The 21559-nt window shown below is 53.4% G+C and overlaps 1 protein-coding gene across 1 annotated transcript in view; it reads left to right on the top strand.

Annotated features, from left to right (window-relative positions):
- The window catches only part of LMF1 (lipase maturation factor 1), an 81229-nt gene that overhangs the window by 23570 nt on the left and 36100 nt on the right, over positions 1-21559 (top strand). The window lies entirely within an intron of this gene.

The following is a 21559-nucleotide window of genomic DNA, read 5'->3' as shown; positions in this document are numbered from 1 at the left end:
GCATGCCCCCTGCATCAGAGGTCACTGTCTTCGCGCTTCATTCCTTAAAGGTCATTCCCTTACCAGCCGTGCAGGGCCTCCTGTGACAAGTATGACGGGTGACTTGGAGCTTGTGGCCTAGACCAGGGGCTGGAGACGGGATTCCTTGACTGTCTCACAGTTATTACATCAACAACAGGCAAAGCAGTGCATAGCATTTGTTTTCAGTTCTGTTCGGAGGGGACTCTGGGTGAGGAGAGGCCGTGTGAACACAGGAGACCGTGGTGCCCACCACCATGCACTCTGCTGTGCACTTTGGAGGCCACTAGTGTTGCAACTTTTACTTTAAAAAATAGGTCTAAAATTCTGTGCCCTGTAAGTGTGGCCTGTTTCCTGCTCCCCTGCAGGAAGTGTGCTTTTTGATATTTGCGAGCTTGGGGCTGGGAGCCTTTTTCAAACTTCATGCTGGTCCCTGTGCATTTGAAAACCATGCAGGAATCTGGCGGGCCCGGCTTAGCTGCGGCTTCCGGGAAGGGCTTTCTGGTCTTCTCCCCCAGGACGAGGCTGCTCTTGGCCCAAGGCTGAGTCCTGTGGGGCTCTAGGCGGGGCCATAGGGAGGGAGGCTCCAGGAAGGGACTTCCCTCTGCCCGCATGTGCTCAGGTCAGGGTGAGTGAAGGGTCACCTCAGTCGTTTTCTCCGGGCCGACCTGTGATTCCCTGCAAGTGCTTCTGCAGAGTCCACGCTCAGAGGCAGGCCCCTCCCAGGCCTGGGCAGGCGAGAGCGCCAGGGGGACAGGGCAACCCACTGGAGGACGGGTGATGCACGCTGGCCAAGCCCAGGTCGGGGTCTCCTCGGCTCCGGCTCTTGGCCATCTCCCAGGGTCCTCACGCCCAGGCAGACAGACAGACAGACAGACAGACATGGGGATGCTGGTGCTTTCCTGAGGCCTCACTCCTTCTTTCATGGCTCCTGAGGCCTTGGGAGTGTTTTGTAACTTCTTTGATTTGATTTTATCTTGAGGGACCTCAGTGTGTGCAGATGGTGCCTCCAGGTGACCTCCAGGTGAGGACCTTCGAGTGATGACCTCCTGGCAGGTGACCTTCTGGCAGGTGACCTCGAGGGGATGACCTCCCGGCAGGTGACCTCCAGGCACCTCCATCCCTGTCTCCACTTTTCAGCACTGAGATTCATCTGTCAGGAGCCTTGCTGTCCCAACAGGCACAACATAAGTACGTTTGATTCAGTCCTTAGGAGTTTTCTCTTAAGGGACATATTTCCCTATTTCTCAACTCTGGTTGGGAGGGAGGGGGAAGAGGGAATTTTAAGGAAGGATTCCAAAAGGCTCCATGCCCAGGATGTTCCTTTTGAGGATAAGTGTTTACTGTTTTACTGCAGGCCCATCAGGCTAAGAATTGGACATTTAGGGATCCTTGGTTTTATTGAGAAGCTCAGTGGATGAATTTTTGATTTAGCCTAACGTGAAAACTAAGTGTCAGCTAGTGCACAGTCTTCCTTGGGACTGGGCAAGTGTTGGGGTCCCGCCTCGAACTGCAGGGTCAGGGAACAGGACCACAACAGAGACGGTGAGGGCTGACCACTCGAATTGTACCATGTGAGCCGAAGCACACCAGGTCCTCTCGGCAGGTGCACAGAGTGGGTCGCAGCGTTTAAAATAAACACGCCCAGGCTGCGGTGGCCCTTGCGGGTGAGGCCGGGGAGGCGGGGCAGGCGAGCAGCATCCTGGGCAGGTAGGTGTCTGGCAGCGGAGCTGCTGTGCAGTGGGGCCACGCCTCCTGTGCGGGGCGTGGAGAGCCTGGGCTGCGGGCAGGACGTGAGCAGACAGGCTGTGTTTAGGTCTGTCACCTGCCGCCATACCTTTGGTGCCGTGCGTGCTCTGCTGTGCTCTTGCCGAGTGGGCCACCCTCACTCCTGTGTGTTAAGTCTGTTTCCAGGCAGGTCGAGGGCAGGTCAGATGTTTACGCGGCCTGGACCTCCAGACCCCACGTCCCCTGTCACAGCCGCACCTCCTGCCAGCTGTTGCAAATTAAATGCTCCCTGTGACCTTTACCTCTCTTAAATTCATGCTTTGAAAACAGCTTAATGAGGGGTTTACTGGCCCAATTGGAAGTTTTTATTAAAACCCATTGGTGCTGGAGTGGAGCCTGCCTGCAGGAAGCGATTAGCCAGCCTCATGGCTCAGAGCTGCCTTGGCCACAGCAGGGCCACCAAACCATTTCCAGACCCTCACCGGCCCCGGCTCCAAGCTTTGCCTGGTTCTCATATCCTCCACTTTAATTCATGGTTCATCTAGTTCTCCCCCCAGCCCCATGTCCAATAAAGCAGTTTCTTGTGATTAAATTATTCCCATCATCAGAGGCAGCCGCAGCCGCCCTGTCCTGTGAGCTCACCAGGCTGCAGACCCTTCCGGGGAGCCTGTCCCTGCTGACCCCTTCCCGACCCTCCAACGTACCCCCTGGAATGTGAGCTCTGCTAGGCAGTGTCGGTCTTGATCTCATGTCTTGTGTTCTTCTTAGAAAGGACAGAGAGCCTGGGTCAGGTGACTCTCAGGGCCGCCATGTGACCCAGCAGAGGTGGTCATTTCCAAAGTGAGAGAAACAGGCGCCATTAGTATTCTCACTGTGAGTGGCCCTTGGTGACCCTCCCTGCTGGGGGCTCCCGGCACCCGCCTGCCCCCTTTGGTCTGAGTCTCCTCCTTGGTGTGGACCAGTGTGACCTTGCTCTTTCCTCTCCATCCCCCTCCCGGTCATGGGGAATGCAGTGCAGGAGACGTGCTGCCCAGAGGTCACTGTCCATTGCTGGAGGGGAAGGAGCAGCAGGTGAGGGGCTGGAGCCGGGGGAGACTGAAGGTGCCATCCCCACGGTAACCACCTACCTGATCATGCCTTCCTTACCCTGGAGCCCGCTCGGATCTGCACACAAGCACAGACCAGGCGCGCTGTGGTATATGCATTTCTGCCCTTCTCTTTTTTTCACTTGGTAATATCCAGTGAAAATTACTTAGTGGAACCTAAAAGAAAATATATTTTAAAGACTTTTTTCTTGTTCACATGATTATTAACACTTTGCTTGTTCTAAATTTTTCCCATCTAGTTACCCGTTTCTGCTTCTAAAACAGAATGTGCAGAATTCTAGAATACCAAAGAAGCATTTTGTGGCTGTGATTCATATTTCCAGTCCTGAATCCTTTTGGGGGTGTTTTGTCTGGAATCTTCGAAATAACCTTTTATTTTTATTAAATTGTGTAGATGTTGGACTAGCATTGCCTTTTCAGTTCACAGTATAATTAATAATGACAGCATCGCAGTTGGCTGTGGAGGCTCCTGGGTGCCAGCACCCTGGCCATTGAAGGCAGGTTCATCACCACCCATTTTCCAAAGACTTGCTGTTAGTCCTGCAGCCCAGGGTCTGCCTGCTGGCCAGCCGCCCTCCTGCTCATGCCCTGGCCTCACCACTCCCCCAGCCATGGTGCTGCCTCGACTCTCCTGTGATGCCAAGTGCGTGTTTGGCTCCTCCCTCCCCCCACATCACAGTAGCCATATGGGTCCTTTCAAAGAACTGGCTTTATTTATCAGATTTTTTTAAAATGTGTTCTGGCTCATTAAATTTTACTTTTTACAGGTTGCTTCCTCCTTCTGGGAGGAAGGGGTTTAATATTTTCTAAGATCTTGAGTTGATTAACTCATTAATTGTCCATTCTTCTTACCTGCAAATGAAAATATGGAGAGGGGTGATCACTCCCCTCTGAATGTGTCCCTGGCCACCCTGGCAGCTGACCCCAGTGTCCCCGACAGTGGCAGATAGTGTAGTTTTATAACCTTCAGATGCTGATGCCTCTTTGTCCCAAGTGCTGTTTAGAGAAGAGTGTCAAATGCTTAAGGTTTTATAGGTTATCTTTTGTTGGTCAATTTCTGATTTTATTACACTACGGCCAGATAACATGGCCTAAAGATTGTTCCTTTTTTTTTTTTTTTTTTTAATTTATTTTATTTATTTATTTTTGGCTGCATTGGGTCTTCATTGCTGTGTACTGGCTTTCTCTAGTTGCGGCGAGCGGGGGCTACTCTCTGTTGCGGTTCGTAGGCTTCTCACCGTGGTGGCTTCTCGTGTTGCAGAGCACGGGCTCTAGGCGCGCGGGCTTCAGTAGTTGTGGCTCACGGGCTCTAGAGCACAGGCTCAGTAGTTGTGGCACACGGGCTTAGTTGTTCCGTGGCATGTGGGATCTTCCCGGACCAGGGCTCGAACCCGTGTCCCCTGCATTGGCAGGCGGATTCTTAACCACTGTGCCAGCAGGGAAGCCCGATTGTTCTTTTAATTATTATTTTTTTTAAGTTAGACATGAGAGTAGATTAGAAATTCAAGTTGTATTACACAGCTTCTAACAAAAACAGCTTCCCTTCTTTTACCTGCACTCACCCCATCCTGTTCTCAGGGTAACTCCTTCATCTCCTCAAGCAGTTCTGACTAACATGTTTATATAGATTATTCTTACTGTATCACCTCTAGACATTATCCGTGTACTTCCTGTTATTGCTCTCTCACACTTCTAATGCTCTTCCTCTATCTCAGTTCAGCTGTCACAAATGTAATTTTTATTAAATTAATATTCAGTCTTTACATTATTGCAACTATGTAATATTGTTGATTGCTGAGCTGATAGTGACGTATAATGTTTTTTTCTAATAACTTTTTTTTTTTTTTGGCTGCGTTGGGTCTTCGTTGCTGCACGCAGGCTTTTCTCTAGTTGCAGAGCACAGGCTGTAGGCACGCGGGCTTCAGTAGTTGTGGCACGTGGGCTCAGTAGTTGTGGCTCGCGGGCTCTAGAGCGCAGGCTCACTGGTTGTGGTGCACGGGCTTAGTTGCTCCACAACATGTGGGATCTTCCTGGACCAGGGCTCGAACCCATGTCCCCTGCACTGGCAGGTGGATTCTTAACCACTGCGCCAGCAGGGAAGTCCCTCTAATAACTGTTTTTGGGGGAGCCGTGCAGCTTACGGGATCTTAGTTCCCCAACCAGGGATCGAATCTGGGCCCCCTGCAGTGGAAGCACAGAGTCTTAACCACTGGACCACCAGGGAATTCCCTAATAACTCTTTGTTTTTCCTGGAGTTAATAGTTGCCTCTTCGTTTTTGGTTTTTTTTTAAAACATTTTTTCCTTCCTTTTTTTTTTTTTTTTTGGCCATGCCACACGGCTTACGGGATCTCAGTTCCCCGACCAGGGATTAAACCTGGGCAGTGAAAGCATGGAATCCTAACCACTGGACTGCCAGGGAATTCCTTAGTTGCCTCTTCTTTTTTTGGTTTGCTTTGTTTTTCATCTCTGATCATGTTTCATTCAGCACTTTGTTCCAAATTCAACAGCACAACTGCTTGACCCCTCCCGATAACTGTTTTTTTTACTGAATCAAACACATTAGATAATCTATCAGTGCCTTCTCCCCCTCCACAGAGATTTCTCCTTGGGTGCTGTTACCACCTGGAGTGCATGCTTTTGAGGCCTTGGATTTGGAGATGGTGGGCAGGTTAACTCTGCCAGATTAGGTACCACTGACTGACTGGTCCCTCTCCCCATCTCTGGGATCCTTGTGGTTCACAGGGCAGGTGCCTTGTTGTGCTGGGGGTAAGGCCATAGATGCATCCATGTCTCCACTGCCTTCCTCCCCGTTGTGTTCTGGAGCAGTATTCTCAGGGAGGATCATTTTTAAGCCCTTTTCTTGATCACATTTATATAAAACAGCTAAAAGCATCTGGCGAGATGGGTCCTTCTCTTTACTTCTCCAGCATTAATAGTCACCTGTCTGAGGCAAGGTGAACAGGCTGATTTTATTCACCTTGCCCCAGTGCTGCTTCCTAGCCAGGTAAACACCTTTGTGTCCTGAATCCTGAAAAGTACTGAGGAGCCAGAGAAGGGCTCTTGGTCTCACTGGACACCATCGCAGCCACTGGCTGGCCTGGAACCTCCAGGTCTGGTGTGTGTCCCTGGAGCTTCCTGGCTGCAATGCCCCATTGTCGGGTGCGGGAGGAACACAGCGTCGGCAAGCCTGACCTTTGGCAGCACAGTAACAGGGAGAGGCATTGTTAGGTTAGCTCTGGAGCAGCAGCTGTGTGCCAGTTTCTTTTGTAAATGCTTTGATATTTTAAAACAGAAATTTTAAACGAGGAAACCATGCTTTGTTGCTGTTACAATAGCAGCTCTTGTCCATGGGGGTTCATTGACTGGAGACAGACACCGATGCAGCTTTAGTACCATTAATGGCTCCCGAGTGCGTCAGACAAATCTCTTCTTGATGGCTGTGTCCTCCTCTTACCAAGAATGTTATACCTCTTTTAAAGCAGGATCCTGTATTTATTACGGACATGTTGGCTAATCTCAGATTGATGTCCGTTTGACAGGGTTTTCCATTCGTTTGCAGCCTCAATGCCTGTCTTTTGAGCATTTAGAAGACTGACATACAAACAGGATTCAGGGGTAAAATTTGTGTGATGTCCACTGACCCTTATGGGCCTCCATACGGGCTGTTCCTGCTGTGGGACGTGGCCCCTGGAGCCGCATGCTCCCCTGCCGCTGGCATCCTGCACATCCCCGGGGGCTCCTCCAGCTGCCGCCCCGGCCTTGTCCTTCCCCGGCCCAAATCCCTGCCACTCCTGACGTGGATCTTCCTTGCGCACTGGTGCCCCTCCCCGCAGTGTGCAGACCTGGTCCCGAGAGGAACTTGATCACGGCTCGGAGCCTGCGTGTGGGATGGGGACTCCAGGTCCCCCGACCTGGCACGGGGGTGGGCAGGCGGTCAGCCCCCTGGAAGGAAGCCTCATGCCTGCTCCGGGCACCCGCTCAGGAGACCATGCTGGTGGTGCACACGCACATTGAGAAACCCGAGTCCTTGTTTCCTTTGATTGTCTGTGAAACAAGTGCATGTGTGCCCTGGTGTCTGGGCGATCGCGGGTAGTGAGGCTCATGGGGCCTCCTCTGGCATCAGCCCACGCTCTGGGCCTTGGCGCGGACCCGGGAGAGCGCTGAGCAGAACCTCCGCAGTCAGTTCCCCCCCCAGCAACGGCAACCGCACAGCGAGGGCCATGGGCTGCCTGGCTCTGCTCTCCTCGGCCCGGGCCCAGGCAGCGGCAGGATGGGCGGCGGCCACGGCCACGCGTTGTTCCCAGGTGGTCTGAGGCAGAGTCCCTGAGTCTGTCCTCTTCAGGCAGCTTGTCCTGGTGAAATGTGTCAACAGCACCTTGAAAAGGATCTCGACGTAGCTTCCAAGTCGGTTCAGAGCCCAGGGGGCGCTTCGCCCAGCCCCCCGTAGACATCTTCCTGACCCAACACTGGCCACCACAGCTGGACTGCAGACAAAATTGGGCTTGTCTGGTGTTTTCTCAAGACTGGACAGGTTGGGTGTTGGGGGCTGGGTACCACGGGGCAGGTGTGTTGCTGCGACCTCCCTGGAGCACAGTCACGCGCCTGCCGGCGGCCTCCTCCCCTCAGGGTTCCTACTGCAGGACCGGGAAGGTGCGGGCAGGCTGGGACAGGGCTCCTCACTGTGTTGGGGATGGAAACGGAGGTGTGTCAGAGGCTCAGGTGGGGAGCTGGTTAAGTAATGTGCATCTCTGCTCTGGGTTACTGCATGATAGAATTCAGTGACCACAGTGCTGTTTAACGAGTGAAGCCGTGTTTATGACGTGTTAAGCAGTGTGTCCTGTATTCCATTTTGCCTCTAAAAAAATCTAGCAGATCTGTTTTGAAATCCATGACTAAGGGGTTAACCAGATTTACCTCTGGGTGAGCAGGTCACTTCCTTCTTCTCTCTGGTTCCGATTATCTTCACTAAACATTTTTGCTTTCAATTAAGGATAAATACGTTAGTTTTAATAGTTTTAATAAAGGAAATCAAAGGTGAAGGGACGTGAGCTGGGCCAGAGCACGTGGAGCCTGTGTTCACGACAGGCTTCTAAAAGCCCTGGGCTTACTGAGGCCGCGGGACTTGCCTTGTGGGAAGGCGATTCCTTCCCTGGGATGAGGTCTCAGCTAGGCAGAGGTGGGTTGCAGGCAAGGTTCAGGCCCCGTCTGGGTTGGGGGCAGGGACCCAGCGTGCTGGGATTTGAGAGGGTGGAGGTCTTCGGGGCTGGGGGGGTAGCAGGGGGTCAAGCCACCAAGTAGGGACCTGTCTCTGGCCAGGCCCGAGGTTGACCTGCTCTCTGCACCGCTGCCCAGCAGGAGGCACTGGCCAGGGATGCCTGGATCCCACAGATGGTCATGGATACAGTCCTTAAAGGAGGGCCCATCTGTGAGGTGGTGTCGAGCAGGCAGGGTGGGACGTGACGGTCTCGAGGTCTGAGCTTCAAGGACACCCAGCTGCGGGTGTGGAGGCTGAGCAGGAGGAGGAGTGTGGGTGCAAAGAGCTTCTGACCTGACCTCTTCATCTGCTGTGCCGAGTGCTTGGGTGGGTCTGCAGAACGTGGGGCAGGGGTGTCACTGGGCCCTCGCCAGGCACTTGGCGCTTCATCGGGGCCTGGCTAGTTCAATATCCTTCTACCCGTCGCCTTTGTGCTGTGTCTTGGGTTTTGTATTTTTTGATGGCAAGAAATCTCCTTTCATCTGAGGAAGAGCTGTTTGATCTGCCTCAAGAAAGGCAGGAGGCTTGAGGGATGAAAGCAGTGACACAGGAAACAAAACCCGATTCTCGTCACGCAGCGGACCTCTCCAGGCCTCGGACCTTCTGGACTCTCCGTGGTCCGGGCCCCTTCTTCCTGCGTTCCAAGCGTGCGTGTGTAGTTTTGTTGAGAGGCTTACGTGAAGGTCTTACTACGTCAGCGCGTCCCAGGCTTTAATTTGGTGAAAAACGCTGTTCCAGGGTGGAGAGAGTGGGTCTCACCCTGGTCCGTTTACGCAGGACAGTGAGGTAAGCGTCAGCCTTTCGGCTTAAACACTGTTAAGCGGTTTTCACTGGTGAAACCTTGCCCCCGCCACCACCACTTGGTCCAGGACCCAGATTTGGGACAGTTGACACCATTGAACATTTGGCTCATCTTCAGTAACCGTACAGCTCTCTTCTTTTTTTCCCCTTTTGGATTGTGCCAATATCAGCAATTTTGTCATAATTCCAATGAAAATAACAGCTGGGAAATGTCAGGGGATTTGCAGGTAGCCAGCAGGTGCGCTGTGGATGGGGCGTGGCCAGCTCTCTGGTTTGGGAACAGGAGGCCTTGGGTGGGTGCCCCTTCTTTCTTTCCTGAACACTGAACTGGAGCAAAGCCCTACAGTTTTCTTAGAGAACATGGCTGTCTGTACAGAATCCTGGGTCCTACTTTTCTTCCCTCAGGCCCTCATAATGCCTCGCTCTGTGTGGAAAGAGCCCAGGGCATGAGCAGTTCAGCGTGCAGGGCACGTGGCTCTGCTTCCACCTTACTCCCACCTCAGGCTGCAATTGGACAACCTCGGAGTGGGAGGGAACACATTCAAAGAAGCTCCATCAATCCCATTTCAGCCTCTAGCTCTTAGCCTCCTTGGGGAAATCAGTCACTCTGAAAAACACACCTCCTGTTTTGTTCTGGAAAAAAGTTTTGTTTTTAGAGTTACACCTGAATAGTTTGATCAGACTCACTACTGCAGCTCCCAAGATGATGACTTGCAGCTGTTCTGTAAAGTGAGTGCTCATTCTGCTGGGAGTTTTAAAGACTTATTCCCATACTCACTGTAAGTTTGGCTTCTAGAACAAATGGCAGTGTAAAAATAGCATTTCAGGGACTTTCCTGGTGGCACAGTGGTTAAGAGTCTGCCTGCCAATGCAGGGGACTCGGGTTCAATCCCTGGTCCGGGAAGATCCCGCATGCTGTGGAGCAACTAAGCCATGCACCACAACTACTGAGCCTGTGCTCTAGAGCCCACGAGCCACAACTACTGAACCCACGTGCCACAACTACTGAAGCCCCTGCCCCCTAGTGCCTGCACACTGCAACTACTGAAGCCCACGTGCCTAGAGCCCATGCTCCACAACAAGAGAAGCCACTGCAGTGAGAAGCCCACGCACCGCTACAAAGAGTAGCCCCTGCTTGCTGAAACTAGAGGAAGCCCGCATGCAGCAACAAAGACCCGACACAGCCCATATATATATATATATATATATATATATATATAAAACATTTCGCAATTTGCTTGCACTCAGAGAGAATGCCAGTGATCAGTTTTAAACGTTTCTTTAATTTTTTTTTTTAATTTTTATTTACTTATTTATTATTTTTGGCTGTGTTGGGTCTTCGTTTCTGTGCGAGCGCTTTCTCTAGTTGCGGCGAGTGGGGGCCACTCTTCATCGCGGCGTGCGGGCCTCTCACTGTCGCAGCCTCTCTTGTTGCGGAGCACAGGCTCCAGATGCGCAGGCTCAGTAGTTGTGGCTCACGGACCCAGTTGCTCCGCGGCATGTGGGATCTTCCCAGACCAGGGCTCGAACCCGTGTCCCCTGCATTGGCAGGCAGATTCTCAACCACTGCGCCACCAGGGAAGCCCCTCTTTAATTTTTGAATATGAAAAACATCAAACAAATCTGAAAGTAAACAGAGTGGCCTTGTGAGCCCCGGCAAGCGTCTCAGACGCTTCAGTGCCCAAGACGCACCTGTCTTCCATGTGCGGGTGACCCCTTCCACTCTGCTTTTTAAAGTAAACCGTAGACGTTGCATTATTGCCTTTAGAAATACTTCGTCGTACACCTCTGAGAGATGGGGTCTTTTAAAACAATGTTACTACAATACCAGCATCACACCTGAAAGCTTAGGACGAGTTCTATCAGATATGTAGTCAGCATTCCAATGTTCCTGGTTGTCTCCTAAATAATGCCCTTTCTACATTCTGTCCAAATAGGGATCTGACACATTTCATTGATGTGCCCTTATCACCTCTCTAGAGGCTCCTCCTTTATGCTCCCGGACAAGGTGTTTCTCGCTCTGGGAGTGCCAGGCCCCGCTGCCCTCACTGTGAGCTGGTAGGAGAGCTCCAGGCCGCACCAGTCAGCTTTGCTTCTGGCAAAGATGCTTCTTCGGTGCTGGGACTTTCTGTTGCCGCCAATCAGGAGGCACAGCCTGCCTTTCCCATCTCTCTCTGCAATGGTGAGATTGCTGAGGTCAGGCCTTCCCAGCCTGATCTGTCATTAGAAAGTTCTCCACCAGCTGCACTGCTGGGCCCTAGCAGCCTCGGTGTTCATTGCCTGGACTCATCCGCTAGGGCCTGCAAGCTGGCAATGTTCTAATTCTGTTGTTCTCTTTGCATTTGTTATTGGGGATTTTTTTTAATCAAAGTAACTTTCCCTCATCAACTCTTTGGTTGCTCTAAATGCAGTTTCTCTGGGGATGTCAGAATAAACCCTTCACCCTTTCCTTTACTTAATTTTCAGAAGAACTTGATTCCCAAGCAGCCCAGAGGATTCCCTTTTTTTTTTTCTTTTGGCTGCGTTGGGTCCTCGTTGCTGCGTGCGGGCTTTCTCTAGTTGCCGCGAGCGGGGGCTACTCTTTGTTGCAGTGCATGGGCTTCTTTTTGCAGTGGCTTCTCTTGTTGCGGAGCACAGGCTCTAGGCACACGGGGTCTGGAGCGCAGACTCAGTAGTTGTGGTGCACGGGCTTAGCTGCTCCGCGGCATGTGGGATCTTCCCGGACCAGGGATTGAATCCGTGTCCCCTGCATCGGCAGGCGGATTCTTAACCACTGCGCTACTAGGGAAGTCCGGCAGAGAATTCCTTTTAATGTCATTTCCGGTCACTCTGTTACCACCACTCAGTAGTTGAGCTCGTTTCCTGTAGATTCTCGGTTTTTTTGTTTTTTTCCACTTCAGACCTTAAACTTTTATTTCTTTTTCTTATTTTTGCAGTGTCTAAGAACTCCACTACAGTGTTGAATTGACTTTTAAAATCATTTATGAAAAATTTCAAGCATACAAAAAAAGTTGAATTGTATAGTAAAAAACCCATCTATGGACCACCTAGATTCTACAGTTTATATTTTACTAGTTTTTGTTGTTGTGGTGGTGGTAGCTCATATGTTCATCTTTCTATCCACCACCAACCCTTCATGTATTTTGATGCAATCCAGAGTAAATGTCAGTTGTCAGTATCCTGCCCCTAAATACTAAAGACTCAGTGGGCAGGTCGTTAACAAGAGCTCAGCGCACGTTCAGGGTTTTGCCTTGATGAAGAATTCACACACAGTGAAATGTGCAGATCATAAGTGGACGTTGTTGGTTTTGACAAATGCATACACCTGTGTAATCTAGACTCCCATCAAGACATAGAAAATTACCATCACCCCAGAAAGTTCCCTCATGCCCCCAACTAGTCACCGCTCCCATTTAAGAAAAAGACTGAATCTATTCTGTTCTAAGATTGAGTCCATGTGAGAACTTACAGGACTTTTTGTCTGTTTGCACCTGATGCTCCTCATGAGGAGGGAAGGTTTGCTTCATGCCAAGCTCCTCGCCTAACTTTCCAAAGGACCTGCTCAGTTAATATCTCTCCTCAAAACCCTCATGCCCTGTTCTTTCCACACAAGAAATCCTTGGTTTCAGTGGCCGGTGGGGAAGGGCGTGGTTAGCTATGTGAATGACAGCTGGAGGATTCTGCATATCTGGCAAGTGAAATTAAAATGCCTGAAATGAAAGCATATCTTAGTTAATAGAGAAGTTTCACCTGCTTTCTCATTTATAGGCTATAATGTTTTTTATAAGGATGGGTAGTATTTTTTCTGTTTATTGTTATTAATGTAAGGCACTTAAGTCACAATCTTACCTCTTTGATTTATGTCCTAGAGAGAACGGCCTGTTTTTACTGAGTGCCTTCTGAGCATAGTGTGTGATGATGCATGGCTTTCCGTCTCTCCTTGCTTGGACGGACAGCCTGATAGGTCCTCCTGGTGGAGGTAGTGATTCCTCCCTCCATGCCTATACTGCTTTATTTCCCCTTTAAATCTTTGATTATGCTCAACATTGTCCTCATGCAAGCAGTTTGAGTCTCTTGCTGTCTGAAAAGCTTCTGGATTCTTGGCTCTAATCTCGGAACAGACAGTTCCGTCAGGTGCAAGACTCTGCACTCAGTTCACTGTCTTCTCATCTCCATTGTTGCTGACGAGAACTCGGCTGCTGTTCCTCTTGTCAGTTCTCCGAACATAATGTCTTTCTTTTCTCTGACTGCTTTGGAGGTTTTGTCTTTGGTTTGCAGCAGTTTGACTATGATGTGCCTGCATGTGGCATTATCCTGCTTATGATTCCCTGAGGTTTTTGAGTCTGTAATTTATGTCTTTTACCAAACTTAGCTAATTTTTGCCAGTATTTTTTCAAAGTTTTTTATGCCCCATTTCTCTCTCCTCTCCTAAGATTCCAATTACATGTATGTTAGAGCTTTTGATGTTGTCCGACCAGTTCCTGAAAGTCTGTTCTTTTGTTATTCAATTTTTTAAGTCTCTGCCTCAGATTGAATAACTTTGATTGAGCTCCCTTCATGTTCACCACCTTTTTATTCTCTGTCATCCAATCTGCTATTAAGCTCATCTAGTAAAATTTTAATTTCAGATATTTTATTTTTCAGTTCTAGAATGTTTGTTCTTTTTTTATAGTTCTGTTTCTCTTCCAAGTTCTGTCATCTGTTTATGTCTTATGATCGATCATATTTTCATTAATGTTCTTGAGAATTCTTACTATGGATGCTTTACTTTGTCTGCTTGGAGCTTGTGTTCTGGGTGCAGAATGAGTGGAGAATGGAAATAATTGAGATGAGCAGCGTGTGGTGGGGTGAGTGTTGCAGGCTAGGCAGTGCCATGATGGACTGAGGCCCAGGTGTAAATGTTACATCCAGGGAAGGTGTATCTGAGCAGAGACCTGACCAAAGGGCCATAGGGATGGGCACTGGGGGCAGGGACTTGACGGGCCTGGGCTGCCAGCAAGAGAGGAGACCCCTGAGCAGAGCAGAGGAACAGGTGAGGCAGTCAGGGGGGGCCCTGGTCAGCTTCATTCTCTCCCTGTGGGTCTCTCTGTGGGTCACCCATGGTGTTTTCCCATGATGACTTGCATCAGCTGACTTAGCTGAAACCTGACCCTCTGCCGTACACTGATCCTTCTAGAAGAAAGGAAATCTCTTCTAATGGCATCGAGGACATGATGCCAGAAGCTGTCACGGCCCCTCCCCGAGTCCCTGAACCACCACCAGGCTCCCTTGCAAATGACCCCTGAGCAAGATTGTGGCAGCTGGCGGAGCCCACTGGGTCCTGGTTCTGTGGCCGAGACGCCCTCCCTCCCCTCCTCATTCCGTGGGTGTACGTGCCCTCACAGAGAGGGTCTGTGAGGCGCCTTGCCCTCAGCCATCCCGGCCTCTGGGCCCAGGAGCTGCCCGTCACGCTGACCCCACGGAGGGCCAGAGACAGCGAGCATCCAAGAGGCATGGACAAGTAGAGGTATGGGGAGGGCAGGAAGAAGGCTGGTGTGTCCCCTGCCATGGCGCCAGCAGAGACGGTGTCCACGTGGGGCAGAGGCCTTGGGGATGGCCCGACCTCTGCCCTGACCTCTACCCTGGGCGCCTGCCAGGTGGAGAAGTGTATGTGATTCCCTCCTTTCCAGAGGAGCTGACCCTCCCTGTTATTTCTGACGAGCGTGGACACACTGGCCTCTCCTCCCTCAGGTGACAGGGCCTGCCCATGGGCAGCGAGGAGGACACCGGGAACCGTGTCCACCAGTGTGGGGAAGCTCTTGAGAGCTGTGGGTGAGTGGGTCATCCTCCAGGATTATGTGGGTGAGGGTTACCCCACTTACGTGGCACAGGGGTGGGGGACAGGAGCTCGCCCTGCTGTGGTGCTGGGTGGGCGTGGCCGCTCCGTGCAGGACCTGTGGACACACGTGCCTCCTGGGCTGACAGAGAGCAGGTCTGCCCGACCACCGCCAGCCGCGTTTCAAGCTCAGCAGCCCCACATGGCTAGTGGGCCTGGGCTGCACAGGCAGAAGGCAGGTCAGAACCTCCCCTCGTCTTGAGCAACCCCAAGACAGCACTGCCCGGCATCTCGTGAGGGGTCTCAAGGCACTTTGAGACGAGCTTCAGCTAACTTTCTTTTCTTGTTTTTTTTTTTTTTTTTTAAGATTTATTTATTATTTATTTATTTTTGGCTGCGTTGGGTCTTAGTTGTAGCACACAGGATCTTTGTTGTGGCATGCGGGATCTTTCATTGCGGCGTGCAGGCTCTTCGTTGTGGTGCGCGGGCTTCTCTCTAGTTGTGGCGTGCAGGTTTTCTCTTCTCTAGTTGTGGCATGCAGGGTTTTTTTCCTCTTCTCTAGTCGTGGCGTGCAGGTTTTCTCTCTCTGGTTGTGGCGCACAGGCTCCAGAGTGCATGGGCTCTGTAGTTTGCAGCATTGCAGGCTCTGAGGTACACAAGCTCAGTAGTTTGCAGTATGCAGGCTCTGAGGTACGCAAGCTCAGCGCGCGGGCTTAGTTGCCCCGTGGCATGTGGGATCTTAGTTCCCTGACCAGGGATCGAACCCACGTCCCCTGCATTGTAAGGTGGATTCTTTACCACTGGACCACCAGGGAAGTCCCATCAGCTAATTTTCATGCACAGGAAACAAAAGACAAAGAAATGGTAAAGCATTGTGCCCTTCAGCCAGATATATGTTAAATATTTGGAATATGTTAATCCTGAAAAATCTCTGTTGCCAAGTCTCATTTCCGTTGACAGGAAGCATTCTCATGTTTATCCCAAACCAGTAAAGCTAGCTAAGGTCATTACTATGGATTTTGTTTTCAGGCTAGCTGGTGACACCTGTGTGGATCTGAGCAGCAGGGGACACCTGGGGCTCTGAAGTCTGGTTGCCACAGCAACCGGGTATGAACCAGCACCGTGACAAAGTGCAGTGGGAGGAGGGTCGCTGTGCGGGTCACACAGGTCACTTCCCGTTCTCTGCAGCGCCCAAGGACATCCGTAAAACACAGACTGGCAATTTGCTAAGCGCTTCCTAATTGAGAGCATGCAATTTAAAATGATTTTACTTAAAGCGTGAAGCATTTAACCAGGTCTTTCAAAAACGTCTTCTTGCTAGAAGACATGTTCCATTTACCATCTGATCTCTGGCTTAAATCCTCAAATATGTGAGAAGTGTCCAGGAAGCCGGACAGACGGGGCTCCTGTCCCAAGAGACCTGCCAAGCTCACGCCGGTTCTGGAGGATTCCTGGGCAGACGTGGCTCTGAGCGGGTCCTGGTAGGGGGCACGGGAGGCTCTAGACCAGGCCCGGCACAAGTGGGGCTGAGGTTGGGGAGGTGAGCAGGAGCGTGGCTGCACCTCTGGGGCAGGACAGCATTCGTACCTCCTGGGCCCTGAGGACAGGCCCCAGTCTGTCCCCTTAGGGCAAGGGCAGCTCTGCCAGGTGGTTCTTATGGCCGGAAGGGGTTGGTGGACCTGGGCAAGGCCCCGTGCACCGTGGTGACTGCAGGAGGGTGTGTGAGGTGGATGTAAGGTGTGAGCAGGCTGGGCGGGGCTCTTGACCTCGCTGGACAGGTGCACGCAATCATCAGGCGCCCCGTCCAGGTGGGGAACAGACAGATAACGCACGTTCCCCGTGACGTGCTGGACAGCGGGCGGCTGTTTCTAAACACCAGCGAGAGTTTTCCTTCAAGTTTTGTTGTAGCCTCCCTTGTGTTTTTTACCTGATCTCATTTTATATCGTGTCTCAACAAAAGAGGAAAGTGTGTTAGCCAGTCATTGGGCAGAGCGTGCTGGTCTGGATGGCAGTGTTTGCAGCAGTCACCAGCAGCGTGCAGCTCTCCCTAGTCCCTTCTGGGTGACGGGCGGGCAGACGGTTCAGGAACAGTGTCAGCGGGACCTCCCCCCTGATTTCCCGGCTGCCGTGCAGCCCCCACTCCCCAAGGCCCGACACCACACAGCGAGGCCTGCCCTTTGCTCAATACCCCGTGGCTCCGCTCCGGTGGGCATCGGGGCTCCAGCTGGCCCGCGAGAGCCCATGCAACCCAGGAGCTCCTCCGCCTGCACCTGGCTGGCACTCTGCCCTCAAAACGCCAAATTCCTCCAGTGGAGTCTGCGCCACACATGCCAAGTGGCCGTGATAAAAACTCTCAAGCATGGCTTTGCAGATCAGAAATGTGGAGGAGAACACAGGAGTTCAGCCCCAGGCGGCCTGGACCCCTGGGCCGCCTCTGACGCTCTGCTGAGAAGAGGGGCTTTTTCTCCACCTGCTGCTCAGGCCATTCCAAGGTCGCCCGCTTCTGTGAAACTCGTACTTTGCAGGTGTTGAGCACGGAAGTCACCAGAGTCAAAGACGCAGGGAGGAGCGGGGTCCACAGGCCGTGCTCCTGGACCACGCCAGCTGGACGTGTCCCGTGACCCAGGCCCCGTGTTCTGGACACAGGCCCAGGCGGCCCTCTAGCTTATTAGCCCCAGAGTCTGAGCACCTCTCCTGCCTGAGGTCGGCGAGGGGGCCCAGGGCATGTGGCGAGCAGCAGCCAGTGTCACAGCAAATGGAGTCAGGGCTGCCCGCCTTGTCCTGCCACCTTTCTGACCGTGGTCTCTGCCTGGGCCACCCCCCACCCAGGAGCCACTGTGCCTATCGCGAGGCCCCTGGTAGGGCTGTGGGCGAGACCCAGAACTATCCCCGCCAATGCCAAAGTGACATCCTCCCACCAGATGGGGCCAAGGACAGTGGACCAGGCACTCCCCCAGCTGGCCCGTCACCCTGTGTCTCGTGCTTTGGCCTCTGAACCCCACCTGCCCATCACAGCGGGCTCTGACTGCACTTGTAGGAGGTGTGGGGCTCTGTGGCAGAGCGAACATCGGTACCTGGGGGGACAGGGTGGCCCCAGAACTGTCCCCAAGGTGTAAAAACAGCCGTTCTTTGCCGTCAGTAGCTGCAAAACGGGCTGCTGTGCCCGTGAACACTGGGAGTGACTTACAGCTCCGAGTGCTCCCAGGGTGGGCGGCTCAGGCAGGAGTGACAGCCCGTCAGGAGGGAAGCGCTTTCCCCTTCTCCCGCTTTTAACCATGAAGCTAATGGGTTTCCTACTCATAACGTGGATGGTGCTGTCATCTTTGAAGGATCCATGCCTGCGACATTTAATTACCCTAAGTAACTGTAATAGTTTCGAGGAGGGTATGAGGCCTCAGTTGCTTTCAGAGCCATCGGGTGGCCTCTGCCACTGAAACCTTGCTTTAGGTCACATTTCCTTTCTGGTTGGTGGCTTAGCCTGTGCCATCCTGACCTTGACTCTGGGTGACCACAGTGCCTGGCGAGCCCCCTCTGAGCCCCCTTGACTGTCAGCAAGAATCCCCCACGAGGAGCCGCCCAGCCCCATCCTCGTCCATCCTGGAGTGCCATGCCCACTCTGCGGTGGCCGTGTGTTCTGCATCACCAGGCCCATGCCAGGCCGTCCAGTGGTGGATTATCCAGTCTTCGATAGAAGAGCGTCTTCGCTCTTCACAGGCCCACGGGGACAGAGCCAGAAGTCAGCACCACATCCACATCGGAGCTGTTTGGGGAGCCGGTGCCCCATGTGGCGAAGGAGTGAGGGACCCACGCGTCACAGGTCGGGCCGGGAGACTGAGGGGCCGAGTTCAGCATGTGGTAGGCCTTCCTCAGACTCGTGTGCAGCTCTGGCAGACACGGGCTGGGTGATTCGGAAGCACAAGTCGGGAGGAGGGGAGCATGGAGAGCATCCACTTCCTCTAACCACTTGAGTCTGCTCGGCTGCAGCCGGTCCAGCCCACAGGTGCCCAGACTGCCCAGAGCCTGCAAGGCAAGGGGCTGTGTCTGCTCTCAGACCTGGAGGCCACCGACTGCGGCCGGCCCTGAGCTCTGGTCAGGACAGGGCTGGACGACCCTGCAAGTCCCTGTCGGAGCCGTCCCCAGAGACAGTGGGCAAGTGGCTCCTTGGGAAGGCCACCCCCGCCGCACCTCACCCAGCATGGAGGGTGGGCGCCGACCCTCAGTCTCACGAGGACGCCTCCCAAACGTGGCTGGACGCTGGGCCGCATTCCTGGAAACCAGCCAGTAGCCGCCGAGGTGAAAGTTCTAGCAGCAGGTGGTGCAGCCCATGGAGACTCCCCTGGTCACTTGCTCACCGTCACCCCAAAGCCACTGGTGGGATGTCCCATGCCGTGGGTGAAACCTTCCAGGCCCCCGTGAAGGGGCTGTCGCCTTGCCCTCCTGAGGGGTCTGCGCATAGGCTGGGGTGCACGTCTGGGAGGAGGGTTTGTCTTTCTGGGGCCGCGGAGAACAGTGGTGTTCCTTGTGCCAGCAGCGCAGCTGCTGACCGCCGGCGGGACCCCAGCAAAGGAAGCGGAGCAGGTGGGTGCAGGCCACCCTCTCCTCCTAGCGGTGCCGGTGAGCGCTAATGGCCGGAGGGGCGGCCAGCGAGCAGGCAGCCTCAGCTTCAGCTTGGAAAATGGCTATGCCGAGATGGGGGGCGGGGGTGGCCCCACGCACCCAGCAGGATGAGGGAGGTTCCGAGTTCAGGAGGAGGCAGGAGGGCCAGGTGACACGTACGTCCCTAGGGTGATAGCGGGTCCCCGTCACCTGCTTCCTGGCACTTAGGAGGGTCTCTGGGCTCTGCCATTTGCATTTCGCTTTGATTGGTGTCACTCAAACTGCACATTAAAATTCCGTTCGTCGCGTCTGTGCAGAGCGAGGTGACAGAGAAGGCAGACCCGGGCTCTGGGGACTGCTCTGCCCGCCCACGTGAGGTCTGCAAGCTGCTGAGGGGCTTCCAGGGAGCGCGAGCAAGGCCGGGTCCCCACTCCTGGGCGGGTACGTGGGCTGTTCCAGCCTTGCTTCCTCTGGGGCCTGCCCAGCTCAGCCTGGAACACCGTGTCCGCCTGCCCTGCTCGCGGGGCCGCATTGAGGAGGGGGTGGGGACAAGTGGCCTTTGAGGTCCCTTCTCAGATCTGAAGCGTCTGCAGATAAGTCCTCCCAGAGCCGTGTCATCACTCCATGTTCTACCGTCATAAAACCACACGTTTTAAAATGCCCCCATGTGGAAGGAGTCCAAGCTTAATGAAAATGACTTCTCAAGATAAAACCAGAGGTGTCACTTAAGGAACAGAGTCCGCTTCTTCCTGTTGAGACAAGAAGGGAGTTTGAAGCACATTGTGAAGCAAAGGTCGTCCATGTCCACGAGCAGAAGGACGAGACCAGGACCCAAAATGAGCGACGCTCAGTGTCTGGAACCTCGTAGAGCAGACGAGCACGAGGGCTTCCTGCTTTCTTCCCTTGAGGCATCTGGGGGAAGCCGGGTGTGTGCCCTGGAGGCCGGCTCAGCCCACGTGGGCATCCCACACACTGGGTCCCCAGAGGAGGGTGGCACCGATGTCCCCATCTCGGCCTTGGCCAGAGCGCCCTGTGCTCTGCCTTCCTCTCCCGTCGGTGACAGCTGTGCCGACAGGCCCACCGTCTCCATTGGTCGTGGCCTGGCCACAGCCTGGTGGCGCTCTGGGCTCCAGTCGCCCGCCTCACTCGGCTCCCTCCCCCGGGCGCTCCTCCCCAACACTGTCCAGGCTTCTTTCTGCTTCTGGAATCATCTCCAGATGGTGCAGGGCGCACGCTGGTGGCCCCAGATCCCCCAGCACAGGTGGCTCAGCCGATGCAGTGAGTCCACAGAGACCCCAGGCAGTGACGGCCCACCCGTCGGTGCCGCCCCAGTGTTGGCACTGCTGCCTTTGGGCAAACTCACCTGTTTGTCTTCCAGAGAAGAACCGATGTGGAACTGAGCTTCAGAAATCCAGAGCATATGAGAGTCAGTGGGATTTCTCCCTCCACATTTTACTATGAAAAATTTCAAGCCATAGAAAGTTTCAGACAGTTGTACAGTGAAAACCTGCAAACCCACCACCTACATTCTGCCGTGGCTGGTCCTTGGCTCTACTGGCATCATCACACATCTGTTCACGCCTCATCTTAACGTTCAGTGTGTCTCAGAGTGGGGTTCAAAATTCATTTAGGTTTGTCTGTTTTTTTGAGAAAGCAGTTTACAAACATTGAAATGCACAGACCTTAAGGTGCTTTTGGTAAGTCTTGGCCAGTGCACCACCATGACCAGCACTCCCACCCCCAGGGCGCAGCCCCCCAGGCAGCCAGGTTCTAATTTCTCTCACCTGCATGGGGGCAGCTTGTTCTGGAACCTACATCAGTGGAACTGTAGAGTGTTTGCCCTTGTCTGAAGCGTCTCTGACGCAGCAGAATGTTTTTGAGGTTCGTCAGTGTGGGGTGAAAGGGAAGTCGTGCAGCCCACAAAGTGCAGCGCAGGCTCCTTTGTTGCAGCCCGAGACCAGCTCCACGTTGCGGGTGTCCCGGGGACGCAGTGTGAGGGGCCGTCTCCACGGTAGGAGCAAGAACTCAGGTGTGCTGCTCACACCTGCATTTCTCACATGGGCTCCCCAGCAGGAAGAATGACTGATGCCCCCCATCCAGCGGTGCCGGGCTGAGCCACTCAGAGCCTGTACTTGCTACTCCCCTGGCTCCCTCCCTCACCTGGGCAGATGGGACCACAGTCTGCTCTGTGCTCAGCAACTCACGTCCGGGTCGTCCAGCCTGCTCGGTGCCCGTGTCCA

Source organism: Eubalaena glacialis, chromosome 13 (genome assembly GCF_028564815.1).
Source record: "Eubalaena glacialis isolate mEubGla1 chromosome 13, mEubGla1.1.hap2.+ XY, whole genome shotgun sequence".
Classification (NCBI taxonomy): Eukaryota; Metazoa; Chordata; class Mammalia; order Artiodactyla; family Balaenidae; genus Eubalaena; species Eubalaena glacialis.
Note: the sequence above shows the minus strand (reverse complement) of the source record. Positions and strands in the feature narration are given on the sequence as shown.